This window comes from Homarus americanus, unplaced genomic scaffold (assembly GCF_018991925.1).
Source record: "Homarus americanus isolate GMGI-L3 unplaced genomic scaffold, GMGI_Hamer_2.0 scaffold4896, whole genome shotgun sequence".
In the NCBI taxonomy this organism is placed as follows: domain Eukaryota; kingdom Metazoa; phylum Arthropoda; class Malacostraca; order Decapoda; family Nephropidae; genus Homarus; species Homarus americanus.
Genome location: NW_024749657.1, coordinates 6,914,012 through 6,933,449, shown reverse-complemented (window position 1 = coordinate 6,933,449; position 19,438 = coordinate 6,914,012). Strand labels below are relative to the sequence as shown.

General features: G+C 41.2%; 1 long non-coding RNA gene across 1 annotated transcript; it reads left to right on the top strand.

Annotated features, from left to right (window-relative positions):
- The first annotated feature begins 10,642 nt into the window (after positions 1-10,642).
- LOC121853611 lies at positions 10,643-18,208 on the top strand. Its single transcript, XR_006086362.1, has 2 exons — positions 10,643-10,831; positions 17,628-18,208. It is a non-coding gene; the product is annotated as an uncharacterized LOC121853611 (long non-coding RNA).
- Positions 18,209-19,438: the final 1,230 nt, after the last annotated feature.

Genomic DNA, 19,438 nt, shown 5'->3' with positions numbered 1-19,438 from the left:
TACGTGTTTTATTGGTCCTTTCAACCTATTATAATGTTTATACTGGTTCATGGTTAATTTGAACCACCTAACGCTGGTTCATAGTCTGTGAACCACCTAACGCTGGTCCATAGTCACCTTGAACCACCTACACTGGTCCAGAATCTGTGCGGTACTCCAGAAATTGGTTCAGAATCGTCATGGACTGCTAAAAATTGGGCCATCATTACTATGAACACCCACACTGGTCCACCACCACCATGGACCACTCATACACTGGTCCACTACCACCATGAATGAGAAACAGGATATAAATTAGTGAAGAAAAAAATATCACTGACATTTAATGATAAAATGTACAATAAATCCTTCTAATATTTGATCGAGGTTTCCTTTATCACGTTCAAGTGCTCAGGGACAGTAAGTAACAGTTAGTTCAATATTAAGGCTTAAGAGTGCAAGGTAACAGCAAGTATTATGAGAAGGTAGTGGGGAGAGGTGAGAGAGATGGTGAGGAGGGGGTGAGAAAGGGTGGCAGGGAATGGGGAGGGGTGAGAGAGATGGTGAGGAGGGGGTGAGAAAGGGTGGCAGGGAATGGGGAGGGGTGAGAGAGATGGTGAGGAGGGGGTGAGAAAGGGTGGCAGGGAATGGGGAGGGGTGAGGTGATAGTGTGGGAGAGGGTGAGAGGGGACGAAAGAGAGAGGGAGGGAAGGAGAGTTAGTTTTTTTTTCTGAGTCTTGTAACACGACTTAACTGTTAATGAAGGTCTATATTCTCTGGCTGGTAATCTCTCCAGGGTTATAATTAAGCAAGTCCCTAGAAATTGTCGTGCTGAGTGAAAGTCGTAAACATGATACAGTTCCTGCCAAAGATTTCATTGAAGCTTGGTAAATATTCTGTCATTCACTTGGAAGTCATATCTATGTGTGATTAGTTAACAAATGGTAAATATTATGATTTATGTCTGATTAACTACGAAAAAACACTTTGTACGGTACGAAGAAAACTCTGATTAAAGAAATTTAAAAAATCTCAATCGACTTCAACTCTGTCAGATATTGCTAGAAATTTCAGGGGAATTTTCGCCCTAACTATACAGCTCTACGTTCATCCGGTATTGTTTCTTGGCTAGGGCTCAGATGATGACCTAAAATGAGACCTTAGAGCCCTTAAATGCCATCAGCGGTGGCATCAATGGGACGTCACTACGCACCAGTCGACCCTCACTACTGGATTGACTCGACCCACTGCTTATTAATGAGGTAAAAGTCAACAAGGCCACAAAACTGGAAAATAATTTTTAATAAATATATAAATTAATATTAGACAGTGTGGGACCAAAGTTTCCCCCGCTAGTGACACGTGGCAGTATCCCAGCAAGTAACAGTATCCCTGGCAGTAGTAGTATCCTTGGCAGTAGCAGTATCCCTGACAGTAACAGTGTCTCTGGCAGTAGTAGTATCCTTGGCAGTAGCAGTATCCCTGACAGTAACAGTGTCTCTGGCAGTAGAGAGAAATAAACAAGGGGTAAAGAAAACGATACATACTACTGTAGTCTGTATATTGGTAACACGGAACGCTAGTATTGTGAAGAGCAAGAGATGGTTGTAGTGGACACCATGGCCGGGAGTAAGGTCGAGATCCTGTTGGTTTAGAGACAACATGGGCTGAGAGGAATGAAAGTGAGCTGACAGAGTTGCAAGTAATACCACTGAGGATAAGATGCTGAGAGTCAAGAGGGCATTTAATAATATAATGTTTGTTGATTGACGATGTCTAGATTTAAATGTCGCGCCAGTATTTCCCGACAGACATACATAAATATTTATAATTAACAGATTTAATTGTCCACATTTAATATACATATTATAAGGGGCGTGAGTTGTAGCCGATAGTCAGTCTAATGTAGATCATACATTACGGCAATGTAATGTTGACAATAGCTTGTCTTTGCGCATGCGTGGCCCAACTGGCCCATAGCCGTTTACCTGCCGCCACAAGGGTTTACTCCAAGTGTCACTATTGTTTGAGAAAGTCGCCGTAAATCACCTCCCGCTTTCTTCACCTTAACCTGACCTGCACATTGCCTGAATACACCTGACGCCCACTCACCTAATTCAGATAAGTTCAAACTATACTAATAGTTAGCTAAATTGATATACTTGGGACTGACACACAACAGTGTAGAAAAACTGGTCAGCAGTTCGCTTGTACAGTTACGGAAATGTGTTCCCACGCCCTCTGTGGTAACCCGTGTCTCCAAACGACCAACCTATATGACCTATAGCAAACCTATCCGCCAATCACGTCTGTCGTTACATAACCAATAACCATTCATTCATAAATAGTGATACTACTACTGCGATAGTGCCGTTTGGGTTACCTCAGGGGCTGTAGGAACACATTTCCGCAACTGTACCATCTTTCATCCGCTTCCTCGTGACGCACGCATTGCCTAGTAATTAGCCTAATCCCTAACGATAGAGTAAGTCAAATTGTTATCTGCTTCACCATAGGGAAAATACCTTGAGGTAGGAGTCAGAAGAACTAGTTAGACAGGTACTAGGAGGGTGTGAGCAGTTTGAACCAGAACGGACGCGATAGATGAGGAGTGGGCTGGTATGAGCTGGATTGTGGAGGTCACGACCCAGGGAGGAGAAACGAACATAAGAACATAAGAATGGAGGAAACTGCAGCGGGCCTATTGACCCATACTGGGCAGTCCCGTTTACACCCAACCCCTATTGCTCATATGAGCATCCAACCTATGTGTGAAGCTATCCAGCGTATTCGAGTTAATGATGATATTTGGTAACTTGTTCCATTCATCCACTACTCTGTTACCAAACCAGTGTTTACCTATTTCGCGACTAAATCTAAATTTGTCTACTTTAAAACCATTGTTACGAGTTGGCTCCTGGTTGGATAGTTTGAGTACCTTTGTAATGTCCCCTTTGGTCAGCCCTGACTTCCATTTATAGGATGGTGAGAGGTGGGGCAAATTACAAAATTATATTATATGTGGTCCAGTACTGCGACATCTGTGTAAACACCAAGTTGAGGTAAGAGGAAAGAACACGTGTTGTCTTAGAGGAGCAGAAGGAAAACCAGTTATAATCATTACAGCGTGTTGTTAAGTTTTGGGAAGGGGCTTAAGAGCAATTATATCAACGTAAATAAACTGAGACAGAGGGATCTACAGAAGAATGAAAAAGGTTGAAGGTAATAATGACATTAGTCGAGAAAAAACCCACACGCTGACATTTGACCCCCAAAAATATGAGACAAAAGCACGAGCAAAGGGTAACATTAGTAATCGAATGAAGAAGTGTAGGTGTGATGTTCTGAAGTACAGATACATTCAAGGGGTGAAAGACAACACGAAATGACCAGACACACGGACGATAGAGAGCAGTTAGCAGGGGAGGAGAGTAAATGACAGTACAAGACACCCAGGTGTGTACATTAACCTACAGACACCAGAGGAAAGCAAACTACCTACAGAGTTACAAATGAGAGGAAGATAATAACCATAATCTAGGAAGAGCGGATACTGTGTAAAAAAAAATGATGAGAGGGGAACGCTTTTTACACTGGGAAAAACACTAACCTCTTCATTACGGGGACGCCAATTTTAATGTTATATTTGGCTCCTACAAGACGATTTTAGTCACCTCAAAGGGGGACCCGTACACAGGGGTTAGAGGCGAGTAGGAGGTGTATTTTAAAAGATAAAAGACAGGAGATCGGTAGGTAGCAGTGGCACCAGAAGGACTAAAGGACGGATATCAAGAAAGAGGAGATAAAGATAACCCTCGATAAGATGTATTGAGAGAGAGAGAGAGAGAGAGCATATGAGGTGACAGTGTTGAAGACTCTATTAAGGGATCGACTGGCTATTGGATCTGTTATCCCCTTGAGTACGATGAATTAACTTATCGTAATCAAGGGGTTAACTTATCGTAATCAAGTATAGTTAATTTATGGTACTTAAGGGGATTATGTCGTACTCAAGGGGTTAACTTATCGTAATTAAGGGGATATATCATCGTATTCAATGGATTATGTCAACTTAATCAAAGGGTTAAGGCAATTACAGGAAGATAAGGAAATAGCGGAAAACGGGAGGGAAAACTATGACAGAAACAACACACAAATGGAAGGAAGACATTATGGACCGTGGAAACTACAGGAGGCTTGAGAAGCATTCATTAGAGAGAAGAGAACCGCAAATTCTCTCTTACATATTGCGTCACATCCAGAAGTTCAGGTTTTAAAGGGAAATGGCAGCCTGTTTTGTACGCGTTTGGATCTAGAAAAGACTCGTGAGGGAAGATGTGTACTGATAGGTGAAGAAAAGGAGGGTAACTGAGGAAAAGAATGGTGGTACATAAGAACATAAGGATGGAGGAAACTGCAGGGGGCCTATTGGCCCATACTGGGCAGTTCCGTTTACACCCAACCCCTATCGCTCATATATCCATCCAACCTATGTTTGAAGCTATCCAGCGTATTCGAGTTAATCATGATGTTTGGTAACTTGTTCCACTCATCCACTATTATATTTCCAAACCATTGTTTACTTATCTCGTACCTAAATCTAAATTTGTTTAACTTAAAACCATTGTTACGAGTTCGCTCCTGGTTCGATAGTTTGAGTACCTTTGTTATATCACCTTTGTTTAGCCCTGACTTCCATTTATACACCTCTATCATATCGCCCCTCACTCTACGTCTCTCGAGGGAGTGCAGATTAAGGAATGAGAGAAAGGAATCAGAGGAAGATTAGCATCCATTAGCTTATTACACCTGATTATGAAACAGCCAAACGTTAACCTAACCTAACCAAGTACTCTAAGCCTATCCTTATTGACTAGCTATAAAAACATCTGACGTCAGCAGGAGGATGTCAGTGTATCACATCACTTAAACATTTCTTTGCCTGTTTACTGTTGAATAATGTTTGTGTAATGAGACACAATGCTTAGAGGGAGACAATATTGATCTGCAATATTTAAAATCAGTGAGTCTTTTGATGGGTAATAGAGGTATATTTTGACGATATAATCCCGGTTATTTTACTGCCTGGATGCACGGGTGTTGGGTTGATGGCCATGAGAGGTGTGGTGAACGAGGGAATAGTATAGTGGATAATTGTGGTGACATGGATGATTGTGGTGCAGTGGATTATTGTGGTAGAGTGAACGATTATGGCGTGTGTTAGTGTAATGTAGGAGAGAGAGAGAGAGAGAGAGAGAGAGAGAGAGAGAGAGAGAGAGAGTGGGGGACAGGTAGAAATAAGAGAGTGTGAGTATGAAAGAAAGAGTAAGTGACAGGGAAAGAGAGAAAGACAAAGATAAGAAAAAGGAGGTCAAAATTGTCTCACATTATCTCACTCGAAGATGTTTCAACAGTCAGAGATATAATGAACTATACCAATAGCCTTTAACATCATTACCCCCATACAGTCTCCCTAAACACTACAGTGAAGAATGACGTTGTAAGTATCTTATCTTATACAAACATCTCCCACCTCATCTCAACACACAAACAAACAACCACAATAAATATAATGTCCTTAGAATTGGCCTTGAGAAGCAAAAATAGAGAGGGTTCCAGTACTTGGCCTTAGGAACCCCAACAACTCGGGTTTGGTTACGTTCTTGAATCTTTCGTCAACGCATTTGTACATTCGTCTTACTTACCGTCACCTCGGAGCTGCTTGGGTGTTACTGTAAATATTTATTCCTTCTGAGCTGGATGGACTTGATTTGGACTTACGTTGACCTTCATTAGTATGCAAGTGCCTGTGTGCTTGTGTATATATTGTGCGTGTTTGTTTGTTTGACTGTGCTTGTTGATAGATAGATAGATAGATAGATAGATAGATAGATAGATAGATAGATAGATAGATAGATGTAGATATATACGCCTTTATATTCATCTATTTGATCCTGTCCGCCTCCGTGATTAAATTCCAAGGTGACTGCGAGACCTTGGGATGAGGCAGTGTGTTGTCAGGGCATCCAGGACCTGAGTCTAAATTCCCTTCTGTTGTGTATCTCTGGTCTCCGGGACACCACCAACTCGTCTCTCTCTCATCTAAGGTAGAACTGAAAAGAAAAATACACTTCCTCAAACTTTTATATTTCACCTTCATAAGAACAATAAAGACCGAGTCCAAACTGCTTTCTACTGTCAGACGTAAATGTAACCCAGAGGCGTTCTCGTGCACGTTCAGGTAAAGCAATGGTGTGTGTGTGTGTGTGTGTGTGAGTGTGAGTGTGTGTGTGTGTGAGTGTGAGTGTGAGTGTGTGTGTGTGTGTGTGTTATGAGCGTTTTAACGTGAAAGAGAATGATTCGTGTCTATTTTTTTTGTCTTTTTCCTTTTTACTTACTTAATCACATAAAGTCACATGTCCTCCGTTTTCTCGTGTGTGATTAAGATTACCCCGAAATCGAACCAATGATTCTTAGAACAGGAGGCGAGTGCTGTATCGACTCAGCCGCCGCACCCCATCACCTAATTCACTGGCAGCTTATTGTACTGTTTAGTAAGATACTTGTTTTCTTCTTTATTAGTATTATTTATAATTAGTAGTAATATTAGTAGTAGTTACTATTATCAAATACGTTAGTGGTATCGTCAAAATACGTGAATTATATGTTGTTAAAATGCGTAGTTGGCACTGTCAAAATACGCAGGGTGTCGTCAGGTAAAGAAATTATGTCATCATGGGTCGACATGCACCATGTGTCCTTGGATAAATTCACTAAGTCATTGTATGCTCTACACCCAGTGACGTCACGGAGTACCCCAGGGAGGTAAATACATAAAATGACTTGGAACCATTCTTATTTTTTTTTATTACACGACACAAACTATTTAGAGCATATATGGTCACACACTCTGGATCACCTGTTGATTAGCCCTCAGCTTATTTTACATGATGATAAAACACCGTAACACTACCTTGGAGGAGGCATAAGTTAGTGTAGATAAGATTTCAGTAGGCTTGATTATGTTTAGTTACGTTAGGTTATATTTGCTTTGAATAGGATAATTTGGGGGGCTAAACTTCAGGTGCTTCATCACGGTTAAAAACAAAAAAGAAACTCTAATCAAGGCGTTTATAAATAAGTAACCTGTGCTTATATTGGTATATCAAGCTTCTCATGTTTTAGAAACCGACAAGGAAGTCAGTGCTTGGACGTCTGACAAGGACTCTCAACTTATAAAGGGCACTGAAACACTCACCTCTTTCCAGCATATAAGAAACTATAACATTTCTAAAGCTCTCGGTGCAACACAGACACTACACTGGACAGACCAACCGCCCGAATGGCCAGTAAGCTGGTAAGTGGTGAATTGATAAACAAATACGGCATATTGGTAACCAGACTATGTTGGCTGTATTAGGCACATAGTGTACAGCCACACCGGAGAAATACTCCCCCGGGCATATTTTATGAGAAAAGATTATAGAGTTCATTAATTACTATTTTCATTACAAGCCCACCAGATATTAAGGCATTTGGATGTAAATTTATTCACTACATATTGATAATTATCGCTTTAGTCAGATTAACAGTCCATGCATTCACACAAAATGAAATTAAAACCTTATAAAATATTTTATTATTTTCAATTTAATATGTTTGGTAATTGTATTTTGATTCCAGTAATATATGCATTTAAATGTAACTGTTATTAACAAAATGGTAATATCATAAAGCGAAATATATTGGGTGAAGTGGAGACGTCCAGAAAGGCATCCATCCTCCATAACATTAATTCTTTTGAGGGGGGGAATTATTGTTACACTTTTCAGGAATACGAGTAAATCTCTGATGTAAACCGGGGTACTCCTTCCTGTGTGATTCCTCTTGTTATCTGGATTTGTCGGAAGTAAACATCGATAATATTGTTTTGTGTGATAGTGAACAAAGATGACGTTGTTGTACATATATTGTGGGTTAGTAAGCTTGAGAAAACGAGAGTGTGTTGTAACATATGAAAACAGAAGTACGTAGGTGAACAGTGGTGGCCGCAGCACACAGCCCCAGGGGAGGTCACAAACCGGTATTCAAGGGCATGCTTACCTCACCTAGTCTTTCTTAATTATTTCGTGCTCTTGAGAATGAGAAGTCCATTTTTTTTCCTCTCTCTCTCTCTCTCTCTCTCCCTCTCTCTCTCTCTCTCTCGTTATTAATTCTTTATCTTATTTTATGATTATACTACTGTATATTATATCACATTATATAATTCCGCATCGTATATTATATTCTCATTTATATTATTTACAGTAACATTAACCTATACACTCTCTACAAGTTAGATATATTTTACTTTAATATATTATATTTTTCTTGCACGAGCATTAGACACATCGTGACCGTATGAATAAACCTGAATGGTCAAAGATTCCAACTGGGATGTTCTCGTGCCCACTTCAGTAAGGAAATGTCGGGCACTTGTGTTAACGCTTGTGGCTATTGTCCATTAACAAGGTGAAGTGTGTGTGTCTGTGTATAATAATAATAATAATAATAATAAACGGTTTATTAATAGAGTTGCAGCCAGTGGCTGAAAATATACAGACTTACATTTGATTTAGACATAATGATATAATATGCATTGAATACATTTACAGGGCTGTACAGTACATAAATCAGGAGTTGTTATTATTTTAACAATAGATGGGATGGTGCTGTTATTATATCTATCGGTGCGGGCTCTTATGGGCTGAATTTTGTTGTAGTGGCGGACTGCTCGAGGTGGGTGGGGGGCTGCAGGAGGTGGCGATGACGAGGGTGGTGCAGTAGTCCACTGCCAAACCTTTCCAGTGCTTGTGTGTGTGTGTGTGTGTGTGTGTGCGTGCGTGTGTGTGTGTGTGTGCGTGTGTGTGTGTGTATGTGTGTGTGTGTGTGTGTGTGTGCGTATTTTGATGATTTTTATTTCTACAAAACTAGATATTTGTATTTTATTGTGTTTTTTTACATATTTCCTTATATAGAAATATGTCCTCCATTTCTGGTGTTTTAGATTAATTATAAAAGAGAGAGAGAGAGAGAGAGAAGAGATTTCCTCTTCCTGCCTTTGATCATCTTCTATGAGAGTTATGTTATAGTGGGTCCTATAGGCATGACGACCCCTTAGAGACAGTCAATACAGTACAAAGTGCAGGCTGTCCACAAAGTCCTGATCCGGAGTAAAAAAAATTATCACACAAAAACCAAAAAGATAGATTGATGCAATTTTTGCATTTTGTTGCTTTACAAATCGATTTTTTTTTATTCTTCAGTACACTTCAACAGGTGTACCGTTAGTGGACCGCTGTACATCCAACCGATACCCCACTTAGTCCACGCGTTGGCCAACTTATCCTTCGTCACTCTTCTGATGCCATCAGTTGTCCTTGTACGAAGTTTGTCGGTGTCAACAACAGCGGTCTGGAAAGCATAATCCTTAACATACCCCACAAGAAGAAGTCTAAGGGCGTAATATCAGGAGACGGGGGGGGGGCAGGAGACGGACCTGCCACGTCCAATCCATCTGCTAGGGAAGTTCTCTTCCAACTGGGTGACTAGATGCAGTAATTGCCCAGCATGTCATGATACACACCCACTGTAATATTCTGCTCAGCAAAGAAAACTGGGCTTCTCACCCTATCCTGGATGGTATCATACCAAATGTTTATTTTTTCCCCTTCACGAAACGGTCACGAAACTCATGTGGGTTTTCAGGTCCCCAAATTCGCACATTATGGACTCGTCCAGACACGTGAAAGGTGACATCATCAGAGAAGAACACCCTTTTTAGGTACACGTCTTCATCAATCTAGTTCACCATGGAACATGCCAGCTCATACCAGCGAGGCTTGACATTAGGCCGTAAAGCTTGGACTATTTGTATTTTATACGCGTAAAGGTGTATCTCTTGTGTATAACTTTGTGGTCTTAGTAATTGTAGTTCACCTGTAGCTCGACGATTAGGCTTCTTAGGGCCGCATTGGGATGTCTCTTAACTGAGGAACAAGATTTTCGTCTCCAAAGCCAACAACAGTCGCAGATATTGACTATGAGGCAACAGTGGAATGCCATATAGATCTGCGACTCAACTAACTCAACACAGCCAGGATAGCTACGTTTGTATTAGGATATTTAATATTAAGGTGATAAAATGGCTGCGAAGGTGTGGCTATTGGTGGAGGCTGGAGGCCACGTAAAAAAAAGTAGTCGTAGTAGTAGTAGTAGTAGTAGTAGTAGAAGTAGTCCTCTTCTTCTTTTAAACGTGTTCAGGTGGTTTCTGATAGATCATGGGTAGGTTAGGTAGGATATAATGGGGGGTCATGGGAATAAATGGGGGAGGATGGGTGTGGTCGAAACGTTGGTCACATGGGTTAAGAAATAAATTTGAACGACCGTTTCCAATAGACCATCGCTTTTACATGAATATACATTATCTAAATATATCATATATAGAAAAACGCAAACAAGAACAATTTACTTTCCATTACTTTCAAGTGTAACAACCATAACAACAACTAGGTACTTGCAGACCGTTACGAGGAAAATCGGTCATTAACGAAACTTCCAAACCTAACTCAACTCTCCAACTGTCGAGGCGAAAACTCCTGGATGACCAGTATATAAGCAAGGGAGGTACGCGAAGGACCAGTGCCGCCCCAGACGAGGTAGGAGAAACTCCTCAGCTGCTCGAGCTCCGCCACAACACTCAACGGAACTTCACCACGCATACACACGCAGGAAATCCACACGACCAGTGATAGAAGAATTGAAAAACACTTATTGTCACCGGTTGTAACACGAAGGCTAATCTTTATACAAGGTAAGATACTGGTTATATCTGGGTTTTCCTCCATGTTTGGTTGTGTTCACACCTACAATGTGTTTTAGGACAGTGCCCGGCGCCCCCAGGAAGCCTAGTTTATGCCAGATATTGTCAAGACCTCAAGAGTACTGTTGTTACTTGCTAATGGGGAGAAAACACGATGCGAAGGAGCTTGTTTAGTGATAGGTATTTGTAAGAACATTGTTTGATTTTGTTCAGTGTACATGTAGAGTTACTATACAATGAAGATGAATTTAGATCTGAACTTGGGTCTTCAAGCACGATGGCGATACTCTCGCCTTTAATGTTGGAGTAACTTAAAAGAAAAAAGATACCAGCAATAACAGAAGATAACTATTCTTTGGACTTTGCTGCGATAAATTGATACTCTCAGATTGTCTTTTGTATTGTTAGAATAAGTGTTTATGTTAAAATACATGGTTAGTAGACTAAATGGTAAAGTTTTAATTTCGGACTACACGGGAATCTTAGGAATTTTATGTATGCTATAGGTAATTTAGACAGTTCTAAGACACTTTTCTTCTATGACGTTTACCCCGCAAACGACTTATATATGCCGGGGGGGAGGTTCCAGGGAGGGCCGGTCCTCCCAGTTAGGAGGTCATGTTAGGTCATTTGCGAGGGAAACGTCATTGAAGAAAAGTGTCTAAGAACTGTCTAAATTACCTATAGCATACATAAAATTCCCAAGATTCCAGTGTAGTCCGAAATTAAAACTTTACCGTAATTGGCATCTTCAAAATAAGTGAATTATGTTGCTAAAATACGTAGTTGGCACTGTCAAAATACACAGGTGCCATCGTGTAAAGAAATTATGTCATCATGACTCACTGTGTGCCTTGTATCCTTGGATAAATCCACTAAGTCATTGTCCGAGCTACATCCCAATGACGTCACGATGTACCCGAGGGAGGTAAATACACATAGCGACTTGGAGCCATTTTTATTTTCTTTATTACCTGAGAAAACACAAACAACAGACAATTAATTTAATTTTTTCAACTGAAATATAAATCTATGCACTAAATATTGGTAACTAGAGTGTTTTTCGTGTTAGTTTTCTGGTGTAGCGCAGCATAGAGGTGATGTATCGTCCACACTAACAATATGAGGAAGAAATGTTTTGTCTACATATATCTAGTAGTTGTAGTTTATTTATATATGTACCTGACTACAACTGTCATAACAAAATATATTGTAGGTAAGAAGCTATGTTATGAAACCATGTTGACGTAGTTGTATATATTGTGGGTTAGTGAACAAGAGATGACATTGGTGTGTTGTAAAAAATTAATACATTTATAATATTTATACTGTATACACTTGTCACACTTGCCAGATGCTTATGATGTTATTGTACAGGGGCACCTTGTGACAGCACTAGGATCCCGCTTCCTCTATCAAGGAATATTGAAATTTAAAAAAAAAATGAAATAGAAGTGCGTAGGTGAACCGTGGTGGTCGCAGTACACAGCCCAAGGGGAGGCCACAAACCGGCATTAAATCAAGAGTCTTCCTTCCTCACTCAGCCTTCCGTAGCTACGTCGTGTTCTTGAGTGACTAGTTTTTTCTTTAAATGGTTAAAGCTGAGACTCCCTTCCTCATGCACACTCCTTAACTTGTTGGCTGCTCTCTCTCTCTCTCTCTCTCTCTCTCTCTCTTGAAGCACGTATATTCTTGTTGATGTTATAATGTAATACTAAGTTTCAACACATAAGGTCCTTAAGCACGTATTCTAATTTAGGAGAAAGTTGTGCGGGTTTATAGTCAAGCGGAGATTTGTAGTGGAGAGGAGCGGTATATTATAGAGGAGAAATTTTTGAGGAAGAGGGAGAGAGAACGGAACTGGAGAGAGACACGCCGAATAAACCAACAATTGTGTGTGAGAGAGAGATTAAGTAGAGAAAAACAACCCTGTGTGAGAGAGAGAATGTAAGCGAGTAGTTGTGGTGTTGTATTGGCATGTTTAAAGCCTTGGCCCACTTGTTGGTACAGAGGCTACACAAGTTAGGGTCTTTTGTTGAGGGCGAACCTGTGGGGACCAAGGTTACCTTACTACCCACTTACCGTTACCTACCCTACCTACCCGCCCCACTCCACCCCAACCCTGTGCCCCTTTCTACCCAACCCTACCCACCTGCCGCGCCCTACCCATTTGCCCCACCCCGCCCACATACCCTACATTCCACAACCCAGAAATAATAGTCATGTATCGCTATTGTGTTCACACATTCACACACACACACTCACACACATACATTAGCATATACATACCCACCTAATCCATTTAGTTTTTTCGTATCGGAGAAAGAGAGATAATTAATCCACTTTCTTTCATTATAACAGAGACACTACGAACTAGAACTAATCCATTCAATGAACTTGCCGTCTATTACAAGACACAAGTGACTTCCGTAGTTATCGATTTCACACAAAGTTGGGAATCGCTCAGCCGAAACATCCGACCCCACCGGTCTGTTTTTGCCAGGGTGTGATGTACCTACTACGCAACCTCTACTCGTCCAGCCAGCCATGACTGCGCCCAAGAGAGACAGGTCACTGGTTTGACTGCCTGGTGCCACTCACTTCCCAATGTCAAGGTGTGGAAGCTGCCATCCGGAGTTTTAGCCAACCTGACCATCTCTTTGGTTCATCTGCTCGTCACTGGTGGTATGGAAGGAGGTTCTTGTAGTGGCGGGTCTCTTAGAGTCGAGTGTGTAAATAACTACGTCATTGTTAGGGCGGCTTTATCCTTGTGAAGACTTTAATTAAGAGAGTGAAAAAAACTGTGTTTCAAATGATGTTGAAATAAGACGAGGCTCAGGGCTAAAAACTTTTTCTTTCTTTTTTTGCGTGGTGGTGTCCTGCAGGGCCTGGGCTACGTGCTGTCGCCTCCTCGGTTTTATTTTGGATTTTATTCTTTAATTACGCGTACAAACACATAAGAAACACACATGCATACCTACAATAAGACGTTTTCGTACGTATATATTCGCAAAGACACGCGCATATATCCAAATACAGTACAAACATTAACACAGACATATTAAAAAATGCACATGAACACCTTCCTCAAAAACTTACACTCCAGTATCCATCCCGTACATACCCTTATACAACAACTCCAGCACACACACACACACACACACACACACACACAAACACACACACATCCTCAGTCTAAGCACTGTTTCTTTCCTATGAAGGTGACAGACCCTGGTGGTGGTGAGGATGTCAAAGTGGAGGACAGGTTTCTGAGGCAGTCATCAGGCACCCACGGATAGAAAAACTAGGCGCCTTGGTCACCATTATACAAGACTCCCTATTGTGGTGACGGGAGAATCGTCGCTCGTGAAAGTCGCTGTAGTTTATTTGAGACGAATTACATAAAGATTAGACACCCCAGTTTATTTCAGCTGAAGACTAAACATTTTAACACTACCTCGGGGAGCGGAGGTTCGCTTTAGGTTAGGATAGCGTTAGCATAAGGTAAGTGTTAAGTTAGGTCAGGTTATATTAATTTGCCGCAGACTTCATAATCTTACCAAGAAATCCTACATATCATGTCTCTCCTCGAGGTATATAGAGTTATTGGAGAAAGAGAGAGAGAGAGAAAAAACATACAATACAAATAGAAGAGTGCATGTATGTGTATGTATGTATGTGTGTGTGTATGTATGTGTGTGTGTGGTAATTGAGTGTGAATGAATAAATATATATTTGTCTGTTGGTGTGTATGTGGTGTATATGTTTGCGTGTGTGTGTTTGTCGTGGAAGTAAGAGGTGGTTGTACAAGACGAGATTCCTTCACCATTAGAGCTAGGCGGGTGGGAGGCCAGAGCTGTGGTTCTTGACCTTATTACATAACCCACACGCGCGCACACACACACACACACACACACACACACACACACACACACACACACATTAAACGATGTATTTCGCCTTGAGAGTTCTTCATTTCCTTATAATTTAATTGATGATACTTCGGTTTTATAGATTTCGTAATGGAATATTTCCACCGTTAATATCCATGAGTCAGTGTTTAATAGCTCCAATAACTTGGGATTTATGGCCAAATCGTGACTCAGCGTCGTGAATAAGTTTCTATATGTTACGTGACATTATCAACACTACACACACACACACACACACACACACACACACACACACAGACACTAGCGATTCGTAGGTAAAGGTTTCAGGAGAATTAATGTATTTTTATCTGGTGGTTTTTGTTTTGCTTTTTCTGCGTGTTTAAGTTGACATGAGAGCAGAGAGTCACAGGTACACACCGCTTATTGTCCTTCATCTCGACCAGGTGTTGTCCTCTTGACCAGCATTGTCTGTCACTCATCCTGAATTGGATTTTTTTTTCGTGTGAAGTTAATGGCACTACTACTACTACTACTACTACTACTACTACTACTACTACTACAAATAATAATAAAGAAGAATTAGGCGTGGCAATAAACAAACACTACGAAACATATCAACAGAAACACTTACAAGAATACTAAGTGCCAAGACCTCAGTTAAAAATAGGCAGACATTGGTTTGACCTTCACAATACAGGTAACTATGGTAGACGAAGCGCTTAATTACTTCCTAGACAGTGACCTCAGTTATTTTTTTTTCTCCAAGACGTGACATGCGAATTTGTGTACCCACCTACTTACCCACTTACCCACACACCCACCCACTTACCAACATACCCATCCATCTACCCACCCACCCACCTACCTGCCCACCCACGCACCGGAAATGTTAGCTACTAAATGTTAACAGTATGAACGATATTTTGTTCATGCAATTTTTTTATCGTTGGTTCATTCTGTATGTAAAGGTTGCAGATTAGGTACCCCTGTTAATTATACCTGAGGATTAAATACCCTAATCCTAACTTAACCTAATCTAACCTAACCTAACCTAACCTAACCTAAACCTAACCTAATCCTAACCTAACATTGGTTATTTTATTGTTATTGGCGTTTCTTCTTCCTTGTTCTCCTCTTCCTCCCACCTCCTTCCCTTCTTCTTCCTCCTCCTCCCACTCCTCCTCTTGTTGCACTTCCTCCTCTCCTTCGTCTTTCTCATCCTCCTTCTCCCTATCCTCCTTCTCTTCCCCCCCCCCCCACTACCGTCCAGCCACGCACCAGTTATATCCGACACGATCCTTTGGGCTGACAAGGTTATCTCTCCTCATACAGGAACTACTTTATGTACCTCTGTTCTCACCTGTTACGTCTTACCCCTTCTATTTTCTTTACCTCTATCTATTTATCTATCTATCTACGTATATATCTGTCTATCAACGAATCTATTTGTCTATCTACGTATATATCTGTCTATTTACGTATATATCTATCTATCTACGTATATATCTGTCTATTTACGAATCTATTTGTCTATCTACGTATATACTGCATCTGTCTATCGATAGTGGATTTAAGTTTGGTTACTGGCTGCTATGAAAATGTTAAAAGAGATGTGTGTTGACGGGTCAGGGGAACACTTTATGAATATACGATACTTAGACTGTTTAAAGACTGTTGTAGTTGATTTGTATTACGTAGGTATTTATCGTTTTTCTTTATTATTATTGTTGTTCTTGTTTTTCTTTTTCTTCTATACGTATTTAGGTTTCTTTTGTTTTATTCTCTCTCTCTCTCTCTCTCTCTCTCTCTTGGTATATCTGAAATGTATTGTGTGAAGAGAGATACGGTCAAAAAGAGAGAGAAGGAGGTTGAAAGACAGAGGGAGAGAGAGGTAAAAGAAAGAGGGAGGGAGAGAGATAAGGCGAAAGAAAGAAGATGAAAGAAAGGTAAGAAGATAGGATGAAAGAGAGAGAGAGAGAGAGAGAGAGAGACATAACAAAACAGAGAGATAGACAGACTTCCTCAACACCACCCCACAGGTTCCCCCACCCCCTCCCCACAGACTCCCCCACCCCCAGCACCACCCCACCCCCTCCCCACAGAAAAAGGATCACCTGAAGAATAATCACCCCGGCTTATTTTACCAGATTAAACAGCCTCAACTAACCTAACCCAACCTAACCTAACCCATCCCATCCTAACCTAACCTAACCCATCCAATCCTAATCTAACCTAATCCCCCAGGTAGTGTTCGGGTCTTTAATCATCAGGTGAAATAAGCTGACTTACCTAATCATCAGGTAATCTCAGACATCTCCCTTAAAGGTAATGGGAAAGTGATACAAGATTTAATTTATCAGGGGTCATATTTGCCCCCAGAGTAAACATAAACATATATGGATAGATGAACATACACAAAGTCATCCCCCAAAGTCATCCCCCAAAGTCATCTCCAGCAGAGGGCGCCGCTGGTACTGTATAATGGCAGTAAATCAGTTGAAGTATATTATATAGCGATATATTATAACCAGAACTTAATATAACAAATGTTTGGATATAAAAGGGGTAGTTATACTGTATGATTGGGGTGTGTGTGTGTGTGTGTGTGTGTGTGTGTGTGTGTGCGTGCACTTAACATAATTCATAAATTGTACAACAAATACTGATTATTGAGAATTACTGTAGGGTGTGTTGTGCCGGTAAAGTGTCATGACGTCATAGTACAGCAGTTTGTACTCCACCTTTCGCACACTCAGTTTCAATTTCAACTATTGTTTTTTTTCTTTCTTTTTTGGGTGGTCCAGTATCAGGTCATTTGTCTTACTATAGAGACAATATGTGGTAGACGGTGTACAACTTGCTGCTGATATTTATGTGTTGTGTTTTGTCCCCAGATGCGTGTGTTGTCGCTGCTGATGGCCGTGATGGCGGTGTTGCTGGCGGTGGTGGGCACAGCTGACGCCTTCAAACGCCCTCGACCATGGTGGTTCGGAAAGGGTCGTCGAGGTAGGTTGGGGTCAAGGCCGAGGTCCCGGTCTGACTGCGTCAATACCGGACTGAGTGTGTCGTGCTGAGGGCCTCGTCCCTCCTGCAGCTCAGTGATCCTCGTAAACCCTGCGTGGCAGTCCCTGGTGTCAGGGCCGTTGATGGTGACTCCTCATGTCTTGACGTAGGTCTTCAGCCTTCGGCAGTCCAGCGTTCTCCCTGAGTGCTTGTGTGGTACACAAGCCGGGTCCATTTGCACTGACTTGGCACCGCGGTGTTAGGGACCCAGGGGAAGGCGAGGGCCATATATATTACTGTTCTCTGCCTTACTCCATCGTCTGCTGCCTCTCACACTACAGGCTAAAGTGGTGGAGAGTGGCCGGTGACCTGCTCCTGCTGGTCACCGTTGGAGACAACACTGTTTACCGGATGTCCCAGGTACAGCAGTCATCACATATTGGAATTCGACAATAAATTCTTTATCATTAAACTTACCGAGTTTTATTTTCATTGTATTTGGTGGACTACAGAAGCCATGTGGCACCATAGGGGAGCCGCGCCCCACGAGGTACCCATAAAATATGAAATAATTTTGTTATATTTATGAAAAAATATATCACAGTGGAAAGAAGGGAACTGCACTACTATTTTTGATTGGAAACAAGAACAGTAGGTGCTCAGTGTACTCAACTACTAAAGTCCGTTCACCTCTCCCCCTCACGCACCCCAAGATTCAGACTCGTGAACCTGAAGCAGTAGACTGATACATTATTTTCTCTATAAATGCTTCGGATTCATAAGTCTGAATCATGGGGTTCATGGTTTAGGGGGTAGGCGAGCGGACTTTAGTAGTTGACTGTACAGTACACTCGCCAACAAATCCTGTCACCTCACTCCCCTCTTCATAAACCCCCGCCCATCATGTCACACCTGGAGACAGAGACTAACCCAAAGCGCTTGGTCACTATGGCGTCTGAGTTTTAGCTAATAACAGAAGTATTTTACTCTATTTACTCGTGTGAAGGCAGTTTAGTTTAATTAAAGGGAGTTCACTTATTCACTTGTTTTTTTCTTTACCATAATATCATTTACTTATGCTAATCCATCTATTACTTGGGATCCATTATTGTTCTTATATTAGTCAGGGGGAATGTATAGAGATATCTAACTAATTTAATTCATTCAAACAAAAGGCAGTACATCTAACATTATCTTTTAGCTGTAGAGAGTAAATTCTGAGTGTCCAATCAGAGTCTGTCTTTCAAAGATCATTAGGCACTTTTTTTCCCCACTGATTGGCTAGTCCACAAAATGGGCGTAGTCAAGTCAGTTCTATGAGCTGAGTTATTTTCATGGCACTTGGTATAGGCGTCTGGTCACCCTTGATAGGATAACGAATGGCGGCGAATTGGGATAATTGTCGCTAATAGGTATTATAAACACACAGGGCCCCACAGGTCAAATTTCAAGTTCCCCTTGTAACGGCTGGCTAGCGTGGACGTGCATAGGTGTCTGTTTAATTACAAGTTTCTTAATTAGCTCATAAAATATTTGAGATATCACGCGGACTATCAACCAACTAATACCAGTGAAAGGCAAACAGAGTACCCCACCGTCCCCAAGGTTCCCGTTAGCTTACCGGATATCACTTGGCAATATAAGCCTAGCTAGGAACTTTTTCAAGGACACACGTACAATAACACTGGCAGAAAATTGCAAA